We start from the raw sequence: 9,991 nt of genomic DNA, 5'->3' as shown, positions 1-9,991 counted from the left end.
CCCCCTGCCCCGGCTCCGGCGCTCCGGGAACCCACCCTCTTCCTTGAACCAATGGGGAAACTGAGGATCGCATCCAGTCCCTCAAACTGTCCCCACCTGGGAAAGGGCCCAAGAGAGAAAGGGAGGGACGCGAAGCAACGAGACAAATATCGGATCATCCACTGTTTGGGGGTGGGGGGGGCAGTTTAGGGTCAGAAATGGGCCCAAAGGACAGATGACATTCGGCTGAGACATAAGGATCTGGAGGAAGCAGCCACTGCCAAGAGCTGGCGGGAAAGCGGACAGGCGAAGGTGTAGGAACGCTCTGAGAAAGGATGGAGCTGGAGGGTAGAGCCTGGTGCCGCCCAGGTCTAGCCTGGGCCAGGCTCTGCCCTCTCTGGGCCTCAGTATTCTCCTCTGTACAATGGCGCAGAAGATGGGGGTACATGAACAGCTCTGAGCCTACCCTGGGATGGGAGTAGGTGTCCCCCTAGCCACCACCAGCAGACTGGGCTGTCTCCCCTCTCAGACTATGGGCTTCTAGAAGACAGAGGTCAGGTCTCACTTAGAATGGAAGACCACAGCGGTGTCATCAGAGGTTTCCCCAAGGATAGGACTCCATCTCCCACCTCAGACCACACACATTCAAGGATCATCCCTCACACACACCTGGAGGTGGGGAGGCTCTTGTTTCCACCTTGCAGAAGCCTCAGGGCCGTTCACTAAGTCAATCAACAAACATATATTGCTCATCTACAGTGGTCCAGGCCAGAGGCCTAATCGGGGTGGGGAGGCAGGTAGGGCGCATACCTGGGCTTGGAGTGCGTGCCCTGGATGCCGCTTGAGGCAAGACACCAATGAGCAGACTCTGTTGACCATCACAGCTTCCACTACCAGATCATTCAGCAATTTAACACGAATTGTCCTAGGCGCTATTTCTCCTCCACAGCCCCCGACTGGCACTGCTCTAGGCACTGGGGCAGAGCAGGGAATGAAAGAAAAACATTTGCCCGCGTCAATGTCCTCATCTGTGTTGGCAGGTAAGTGAGTGAACAGGTACAAAAGCCACTTATTGAACCTAAAAGCATCATGACAGCTGTTTATTGAACGCCTACTATGTGTCAGCCGGCCTTCCGGGCACCAGGAATACAAGGGTGAATGAAGGAGAAGAAAGTCCTCTCTGGTTTCAAGGGAAATGGGCAACAGCCGAGGCAAAGCCCCCAGCTTGGCAGTTAGGGAATCATTTGTGTGTACAAAGGAAGAGATTAGGGAGCAGTGATAGAGATTAACAAAAAAAAAAAAAAACCAAACCCGTGGCCCGCTGAGTCGATTCTGACTGATAGTGACCCTACAGGACAGAGTAGAACTGCCCCATAGGATTTCCAAGGAGTGGCTGGTGGATTCGAACTGCCGACCTTTTTGTTAGCAGCTGAGCTCTTAACCTCTGTGCCAGAAGGGACTTACTTATCTGGGGTGCCTGGGAGAGGGGAAGGGAGATCCCGGGGATAGATACAAGTGGACGTGTTGGAAGGAGTATTCAGTGGCTCCCTACTGCCATTAAAATACCATCCAAAGTCCTCCCTCTCCCCACAAGGCCCTGCACAAATCTCCTCTCCATCTCACCTCCCTGAACCCATCTATCTCCTCTCTCCCGGTCACTCATTCTCCTCCAGTCACATGGTCCTCCCTGATGTTCCTCCAATATGCCAGGCACACAGTCCTGCCCCGCGGCCTTTGCACATGCTGTTCCATCTTCCTGGAACACTCTTCCCGGCTGCTGATCATTCAGGTCGCAGCTCCAATGTCACCTCCCCTGAAAGTCCCCCCCGACCACCTCATTTAAGCAGCTTTCACTCACTGTATCCTCTTTCTTCTTAGTGCTTATTGTTGGTACAAACAGTTAAGCACTGGACTTCTAGCAGAAAGGCTGGCTATTTGATCTCAGCCAGAGGCACCTCAGAAGAAAGGCCTGGTGATCTGCTTTTGAAAGGGCATAGCCTTGAAAACCCTATGGGGAAGTTCTACTCAGCATACATGAGGTCTCCGAGAGTTGGAATTGACTCAACAACAACGTTTATCTGCGGGTTGTTTTGTTCATTGTCTCTCGCTCACTAGGCTGTGTAGGGATAGCGCCTATCTTGGTCCTTGAGGGGCCTGGTACACACACGGTAAGTGCAAAATAAATGAGCAGGCTGTGGAGGAGGGTAAATGACCAGGAGAAGAAAGAGCTGACCCAGCTGAAGCCAGAAACCGCTGGCCTCACTCGCTGCGCTCGCTGCCCAGAAATTCTAAGAAGCAGGATGTCCCACAATTCCACACTGCTAAGAGTTGGTGAGGAAACCCTGGTGGCCTAGTGCTTAGGAGCTATGGCTGCTAACCAAAAGGTCGGCAGTTTGAACCACGAGGCACTCCTTAGAAACCCTATGGGGCAGTTCTACTCTGTCCTATAGGGTCACTATGAGTTGGAATCAACTTGACGGCGATGGGTTTGGTTTTGGGTTTTGGTAAAGAGTTGGTGATTCTAGGTTCTTGGGGCCCTATGAAGTCCTGATTCCAAACCTTTTGCAGGAGGTGTCTTGTTTCCCCTGGGGGGCTGACATCTCCCCTCCCTGGACTCCAAACAGTGATCCCCTCCTGTTCCCCCTTCTCATTGTCTGTTCCCCACCACCCTCAGCTTCTCCCGGGCCTTCTCTTGCCCAAAGCCCCTGACCTCCTCGAACCAATGGCCCTTCTTGGCCCTCATTTCACAGGCTTCTCAGGGCAGCCTCACCTGCCCGATGCTCACCTGAATGTCACTTTGGCCCACACCTGTCAGTCACCACCTTCAGGAGGATGGCTTGAAGCTCTACCCTCCTCAGCACCCTCCCCTGAGACCCAGCCCTGTGGGTCCACCCCCAACTGGGCATCTCCCCTGGATGTCCCCCAGGCCCGCAGACTCAGCATCTTCTCCCAGATCTGTTCCCACCCAAGCCAGAGACCTAAGTATCCGCCTAACCTCCTCTCTTCCTCTCACCTGCCAGACAACCCTCCTCCCCATCCCCACAGCCCCTGCCCTGGACCAGACCATCTTCTCCCACCTGACCACAAGCCACCTCCTGCCTCTCAGCAGCCGTCACTCTGTGGCCTTCAACTTGAGTCTGTCCCTCCCTCACTTAAAACCCTCCATGGCTCCCTATTGCCCTTGGGACAAATTCCCAGCTCTTCAGGCTGACCTGGGATGCCTTGCACCACCTGACCCTGCCCAGCATCACCTCCCTCCACAGTTCACACACACCCTCCGCTCCTGCCACACAAATTTCTGAACCTGTGTACTTCTCACCTCTGGGCCCTTTAACTCTGTCTATGAGGTTAGCTCTGCCACCGGGAATTCCCTCCCCTCCTTTTCTGTCTGGAGAAAGTCCATTCTATTGTGACAGGCCCAGTCCGAAAGGCATCTCCTGCAGTCTTCTCTCTCGCCCCCAGGACAGAGAACACAGACATCCTGACCTTGGTAGATATGTGGATATTTACTCTATAACCACTTCCTTCTGCTGGGAGATGCTGGAGCACCAGGCCCTGCCCTTGCTGCTCTCCCAGGGTGGGTGAGGGAAGACAGAGCTGAACGCCTACACTTCCAGACCTAAACTGTCAGTGCCAGGGCAGAGGGAGGGCCTCAGGGCTGAAAGGCCCCAGAGAGGGGAGCAGGGCGAATCAGAAAAGGCTTCCTGGAGGAGGGGACCTTTCCCTAACCCCGTCTTTAGCTTCTTCTGCCGGGCATACTCATAAGGGCGGATAAATACAGATTTGCGGATTGCCTGGGAAGCCACAAGACCACACAAGAGATAGTGTGTGTGATCTGCCAGAAAGAAAAGAGGTTTTGCTCTGAGCAGCAGCAGCAGCCCAGCTTTGGGGGCAGGGGGTGCAACTGGGTGAGGCTTAGGATGAGAGCGGTTCTGTAAGATGCTGGGGGACCCTTAGCCAGCCTATTACTCGATAACTTGCTGAAATGCCACATCCGGCCAGAGCAGGAGCCACCAGGAGTGACTTACAGCCTGGGCAAAGTCTAGCACATTTCATCCAGAAATTTGTTCGCCATCCAGCGTGTTACCCTGCACTTAGGGGGTCTCAGTTTCCTCGTCTGCAAAATAGGCGGAAGAGGCTTAGCTTTCCCTCTCTCGCCTCCCTCTCCCCGGCTGCTGCCTGGGTGTTTTTGGTGTGGATGTGGGTTTTTTGAAAAAAGGAAAAAGCCAAGGAGCGGCGCTGGGACTCCGGATTGCTCAGACCACCTTAAATCAGCCTCGCAGCCCCAGCTACTGTGGAAATTCCTTTCTCGGCGGTGGTTGGCTGGGGGTGCCAGCCAATCCGCCAGCGGCGCTCCCACATGGGTCCGTGACGTCACAAAGGGAGCTAGCCAATGTGGATCCGGTCACCGGCAGCCAATGGCAGGAGGCACTGGAATTGGCTGGACCAATCGGAAGGCGGCTAGGTGCTCCCAGAGGGGTATGGAGAAGGTGGAACCCTCTCATTTCAAGGCTGAGACCCTCGTGGACCCCCTAGTCGGGCTAGGATGGAGGTGGCATCTGGCTCGGATATTTTCCAGAAACAGGGGAAAACACCACCCCCTAAGCCTGATGGTTCTCCCCTTAAAAATAATAGTCCCTCGTCCAATGTGCACTTCGCTGGCGGGGCAGGCTACTCGCCTTTCGCCCTATTTTACAGAGAGGGAAACTGAGGCAGAGAGCAGTTAAGTCACGCTGGACGCCCAGGGAAGAGTTGAGACTCGAACCTGAGCCTGGAGGCTCCTGGCACGGACTCAGTTTTTGTCCCCAGTGGGTCAGATGTGGGAGGGTGAACCTATTTGTAGGCGGGGGTTGGGGGGTGCTGTTCTCCGTGCCTCAGTTTCCCCGAGCGCAACCTGGAAAGGAGACCGGAGCAGGGGTTCTCGGAAAGACTACGATCCCCAGAAGCTCGCGCGCGGCGCCCGCCCGCGCTGTCAATCAAAGTAACGTGGGTCCCTCCAGCCGGAGCTCCCCCGCCCGCCACCTTTTTCCTGCCAGCTCCGGCTCCCTCCCCGCCGGCTCCGGGCCCGGCGCGGTATAATTACAGCCCATTGATCCGACCCGGGCCGGGAAAGCGGCTCCCTCGGGGAGGCCAAGCCTTTGGCTTCCGACACCGCCAACCTCTGCCTATCGCCCCCCCAGCCGAGCTGCCGGGCCACCAGCCAGGCCTGCCCCCTCCTCAGGGCCCTGCGCTCGCGGGTGACCTCTGAGCCTCGGTTCCCCGCCACAGTTGGCGGTGAGCCCCCTGGAAAAATCACTGTCTCTCACACACACACCTCCTTCCACCCAGGAACAGGGGGAGCCCCCTCCCTTGTTCTAGCGGCCCCCCTCCTACTCCCCGTCTGACCTGCAGACAAATGAGGGCCGCCCTTGGGCCTCAGTTTGCGCACCTTATACAGTGGGAAGGTTGGACAAGGCTCATTTATGAAACCAATGCTCCCTGCTGTCTTGCGGATGCACCTGGGCTGGGAGAGGCTCCCAAGTTTGGGGAGGGGGAGGAGAGGCAAACAGAACTTGGAGATTCTCAGCCCTCTGAGGTCAAGGCTGGGGTAGAGGGAGGGACCAGGGCTGGGAGTGGAGGCTGCAGAGCTAGGAGGAGTGTGGACTCTCCTTGGGAAGTTGGGAAAGGCTTCCTAAATGTTGCAATGGGGTGTTTAAGCTGGGGTTCTGCAGAATACATAGGAGTTGTCTCATCGGAGCAATGCATTTAAATTACCCTAACCGAGTGATTCACTGGAGAAAGACCTGGCAATCTGCTTCCATAAAGATTACAGTCAAGAAAACCCTGTGGGGCCGTTCTACTTTGTCACACAGGGTCGCTATGAGACAGAAGGGTCTCCATCAGCACCCAACGACAACAAACCAAGATGAACAGAGGAAAGATGGGGCAACGTCAAGCCCTTGCCTGGGACTGAGGAGCCCTGGGCGCTCACCCCTGGCTTTCCTATATCAACCTGGGAACACTCCCCATCTGTGAAATGGGGGCAAGTAGACACCCCCATTGACTGTAGGACCCCCACGGGTCCATGACATCACAATGGGCTCTGGCCAATGGGGATCATAGACACCCCCCAGCTGATGGCAGGAGGCACTATGACTGGCTGAGGGCTCAAGAATACCAGCCTCCCTCTGGACAAGAACTAGGGGGGCTGGAGGTTGAAAAAAAAGGGCAATGGGGTGGCGGCTACAGGGGCATGGGCCCTGGGGGCTCAGTGCCAAGTACCTTCACTCTGCCTGGGTTTCCAAAACAAGGCTGATAATAGAATCTTCAAATAAGTTAAGGCCTATAAAGTATCTAAAACAATTTATAATAAATGCTCATTAAGGGGTAGCCATTTGTACTCCCACTGTCCCTCTAAAAGGCCCCTGTTCTCCCTGATCACTGCCCCCCACATACACACACAGCTGGGCTATGCACCCTCTATTCCTCCTGTCTTTGATCACCCATCAAAATGTGAATCAGACCCCATTTCTCCCCTGCTCAAGAACCTTCCATAGCTCCCTATTGCCCTCAGAATAAAATCTGAACTCCCCACCTCTGCCTGCATGATCTGATCCCTGTCACCTCCCTGCACCCACCACCTCCCTCTCTCCACCTCGCTCTGTTCCAGGCACACATGGGCCTCCTTGATGTTCTTCCAGCTCAACAGGCACAGTCTTGCCTCAGGACCTTTGCACGAGCTGTGCCCTCTGCCTAGACAGCAGCTGGCTCTTGCCATCCTTCCAGTCTTGTATCAATCATCACTTTCTAGAAAGATCTTGCCTGAGCAGCCTGGCTGAGCTAGCCCCCAGCCTGCCCACTGGTCAGCTTCTATCTCATTTCATTTTCTTCAGAGGCCTCATCACTGTCTGAACACTTAACTCTCTATTTGCTTCTGTGTTTATGCTTTGCCCAAGCCCAACAAAGTGCCTGCTACACGTATTTCTTGAGGGCATAAAAACGGGCGAACCTAGAGAGGGACAGGGCCTCCCCCAGGTCACCCAGCATTCTGGGCAGGGTGTTACCAAAAACAGCAACAAAAAAAACAGCTGCTGTCAGGCCGAGTCCAGCTCATAGCGACCTCATGTGTGCAGAGTAGAACTGCACTCCACAGGGTTTTCAAGGCTGTGACCTTTCAGAAGCAGATTGCCAGGTCTTTCTTCTGAGGCACCTCTGCCAACCTTTTAGCTGAGCACGCACCCATCTGCACCACCCAGGGACTCCCAGGTCTCCAGATAACCTGCCCGGCACTAACACAGCCTGCAGGTGTGTGCTGGGATGTCAGGGGTCGCAGTACCCCTGGAGGCCGTGAAACCTGGTAGCAAGGGGCGTACAAGCCTGGCTTCAAACTCTCCCTCTCCTGCTGGGTCACTGTGTGTGTGTGTTTCTGTAAAATGTGGATACTGGGAAAAACTTCATCAAGTTGTCACAAGGATCAAAGGGCTCCATAGATGAAATGGCTTGAGCCGTTATGATTACGTTAAGTCTGCAGGGCCTGGCAGGGACAATCTGGGGTGGGGGGGCACTCAAAAAGCACCTCCAGTTTTTATAAATCCTGGGGTCTCCTGGTCATTGCACCTACCCCTGACACCCACCCCACCTATGCCACCTCCATCCCAAATCCAGGCCTTCCCCCTCCCTCCCAGCATCCCTGTCTCAATCACTGCCCCTAGGGGTCCTTCCTGGTCCCCAGACTTCCCCAGGCCCCAGCAGGCCCAGGCTGGATGTGGGTTGAAGGAAGAAGGCCTTGCTGTGTAGTCCAGTCTGAACTCTATTCTTCCAGCTTCTGGCCAGAGCTCGGTTTTAGCTTCTCTGAATCTTGGTTCGCTCATCTGGAAAAGAGACATGTTTAATATGACCTAAAAGAGCTCTGGTGGCGCAACAGTAAAGTGCTCAACTGCCAGCCAAAAGGTTGCCACCCAGAGGCTCTGCGGGAGAAAGACCTGGCAATCTGCACCTGTAAAGATCACAGCCTGGAACCCTGTGGGGCAGTTCTACTCTGTCACATGGGGTCGCTGAGAGTTGAAATTAACTCTGATAGCACCCAACAACAACAAATATTACTTATCACAAACAAAAAACAAAAAAACCCATTGCCTGCCATGGAGTTGATTCCAACTCACAGGGATCCTACTGGACTGAGTAGAACTGCCCCATAGGATTTGCAAGGCTGTAGTGTTTACAAAGAGCCCTGGTGGCGCAGTGCTTAAGAGCTCAGGCTGCTAACCAAAAGGTCAGCAGTTCAGATCCATCAGCCACTGCTTGGAAGTCCTATGGGGCTACTCTACTCTGTCCTATAGGGTCACTGTGAGTCATTGACTTGATGGCAACAGCTTTTTTTGTTTTAATCTTTATGGAAGCAGATTGCCGCATCTTTCTCCCTTGGAGCGGCTGGTGGGTTCCAAGCGCCGACCTTTTGCTTTGCAGCGGAGCACTTTAACCACTGCACCACCAGCGCTCCTGCTAGGAGGGTTAGCCCTTTAAAACGGTACCCGGACCAGCTGTTTCATTTGCTTACACTTGAGAACCTTCAACAGAAGAGGCACAGGGCCGCCTCCCGCCTTTCGCCCTCACGGCTCCCTGGGCCTGAAACCCCCTCCCCAGCCCACCTCCCACTCTGTCTCCCCGGAAGCAGGCTCCTCTTTATGCAGGCCCCCCTCAGAGCCTCCCCCACACTCCGGCCTCAGTAGCAGCGTCCCTCTCTGACCCCTGCCAGAGTGCCCTCTGTAATTACATCGTTTGTTGCCTTATTTGCTCTCGTCTTCCTTTTCCTCCCTCCCACTCGGTGGCATCCGGGAGGGTCGAGACGGCTTTGCCCGGCCCCTGGTGCCCACCACAGAAGCTGGTACACAGCAGGCGCTCAATAAGCACCGGGCACAGGAAGGATGGGGCCGCCCCTCCAGGCGCTTCCCTTCCTCCGCCTCCCACCAGTGCGGCGCACGGCGCTCTGGCTTTGGGGTGAGGACGAGGGGGGGGCGTGCAGGCCCAGAGACGCCCAGGGACCCGCCCAAGGGGACCGAGAGCGGCCTTCTGGGCCCGGGGACGCCCCCTCTCGCGTCCCAGGCCGGGCCGGGCCGATTGCCAGCCGCCCGCTCCTTCCTCCCCCGCCGTCACCGGGGAACCCACCATTAACCACGCGGGCCCGGCCCAGCGGGTTACGCGACAGGCCCGGGCAGGCCCGGCAGGGGAGGGGACAGGCGCCGGCCGGATCGGGAGGAGGCGGGGAAGGGGCGGGAGGAGGAAAAGGAGGAGGGAGGGAAGGGGCGGAGGGGACAAAGGGGGGGAAGGGGAGGGGAGGAAGGGGAGGGAGGGAGGGGAGGGTGGGCAGAGAGCACAAAGCGGGGGCGTCGGAGGGCGGGAGGGGGCGGAGGGTCAAGGGCGTGGGGGAGGGGCGGGCGCCCATGAATGGCGGGCTGGCGGCCAGCAACAGGGCCCAGGGGGCCTGGGTGGGTGGTAAGGGGTTTGCTGGGGGAGGTGGGGGGAGCATCAGCTGGGAAAATCAGGAGGAGGCGGGGAGGATGGGGAGGGAGGCACCAGGCGGGGACCCACAGGGAGAGTAGGAGGCAGAGATAAAGCGAGGGGGAGAGATGAGAGACCCAGAAAGACCTTGGGGGGCGGAAAGGAGGAATAGAAAAAGATGCGAAGGGGAGGGAGAGACAGAGGGACACAGGGAGACAGCCAGAGACAGCCAGAGACACGAACCCCGAGGGACAGAGACTCAGAGACATCCAGAGGTGAGGAGGGGGGTTGGAGAGACAGAGAAGAGCAGAGACAGGGTGGTTGGGGGTGGTGGGGCTCCCTCCTGAAGTTTCTAATATCAGAAAACATGTAAGTGCCACGCTGGCCTCCTCCTGAGACCCTGCCTCAGTTTCCCCTCCAACCTGCCCCTCTCCCCTTCAGGGTTCCCAGGAGGATCTTGCTAATCACACAATAGGTGCGCCCCTCCCCTGCTCAAACACCTCCTATGGCTCCAGGCGCCCCAGCTCGCAAGCCC

This window comes from Trichechus manatus, unplaced genomic scaffold, assembly GCF_000243295.1.
Source record: "Trichechus manatus latirostris isolate Lorelei unplaced genomic scaffold, TriManLat1.0 scaffold00057, whole genome shotgun sequence".
In the NCBI taxonomy this organism is placed as follows: Eukaryota; Metazoa; Chordata; class Mammalia; order Sirenia; family Trichechidae; genus Trichechus; species Trichechus manatus.
This window is presented reverse-complemented; position numbering follows the sequence as displayed.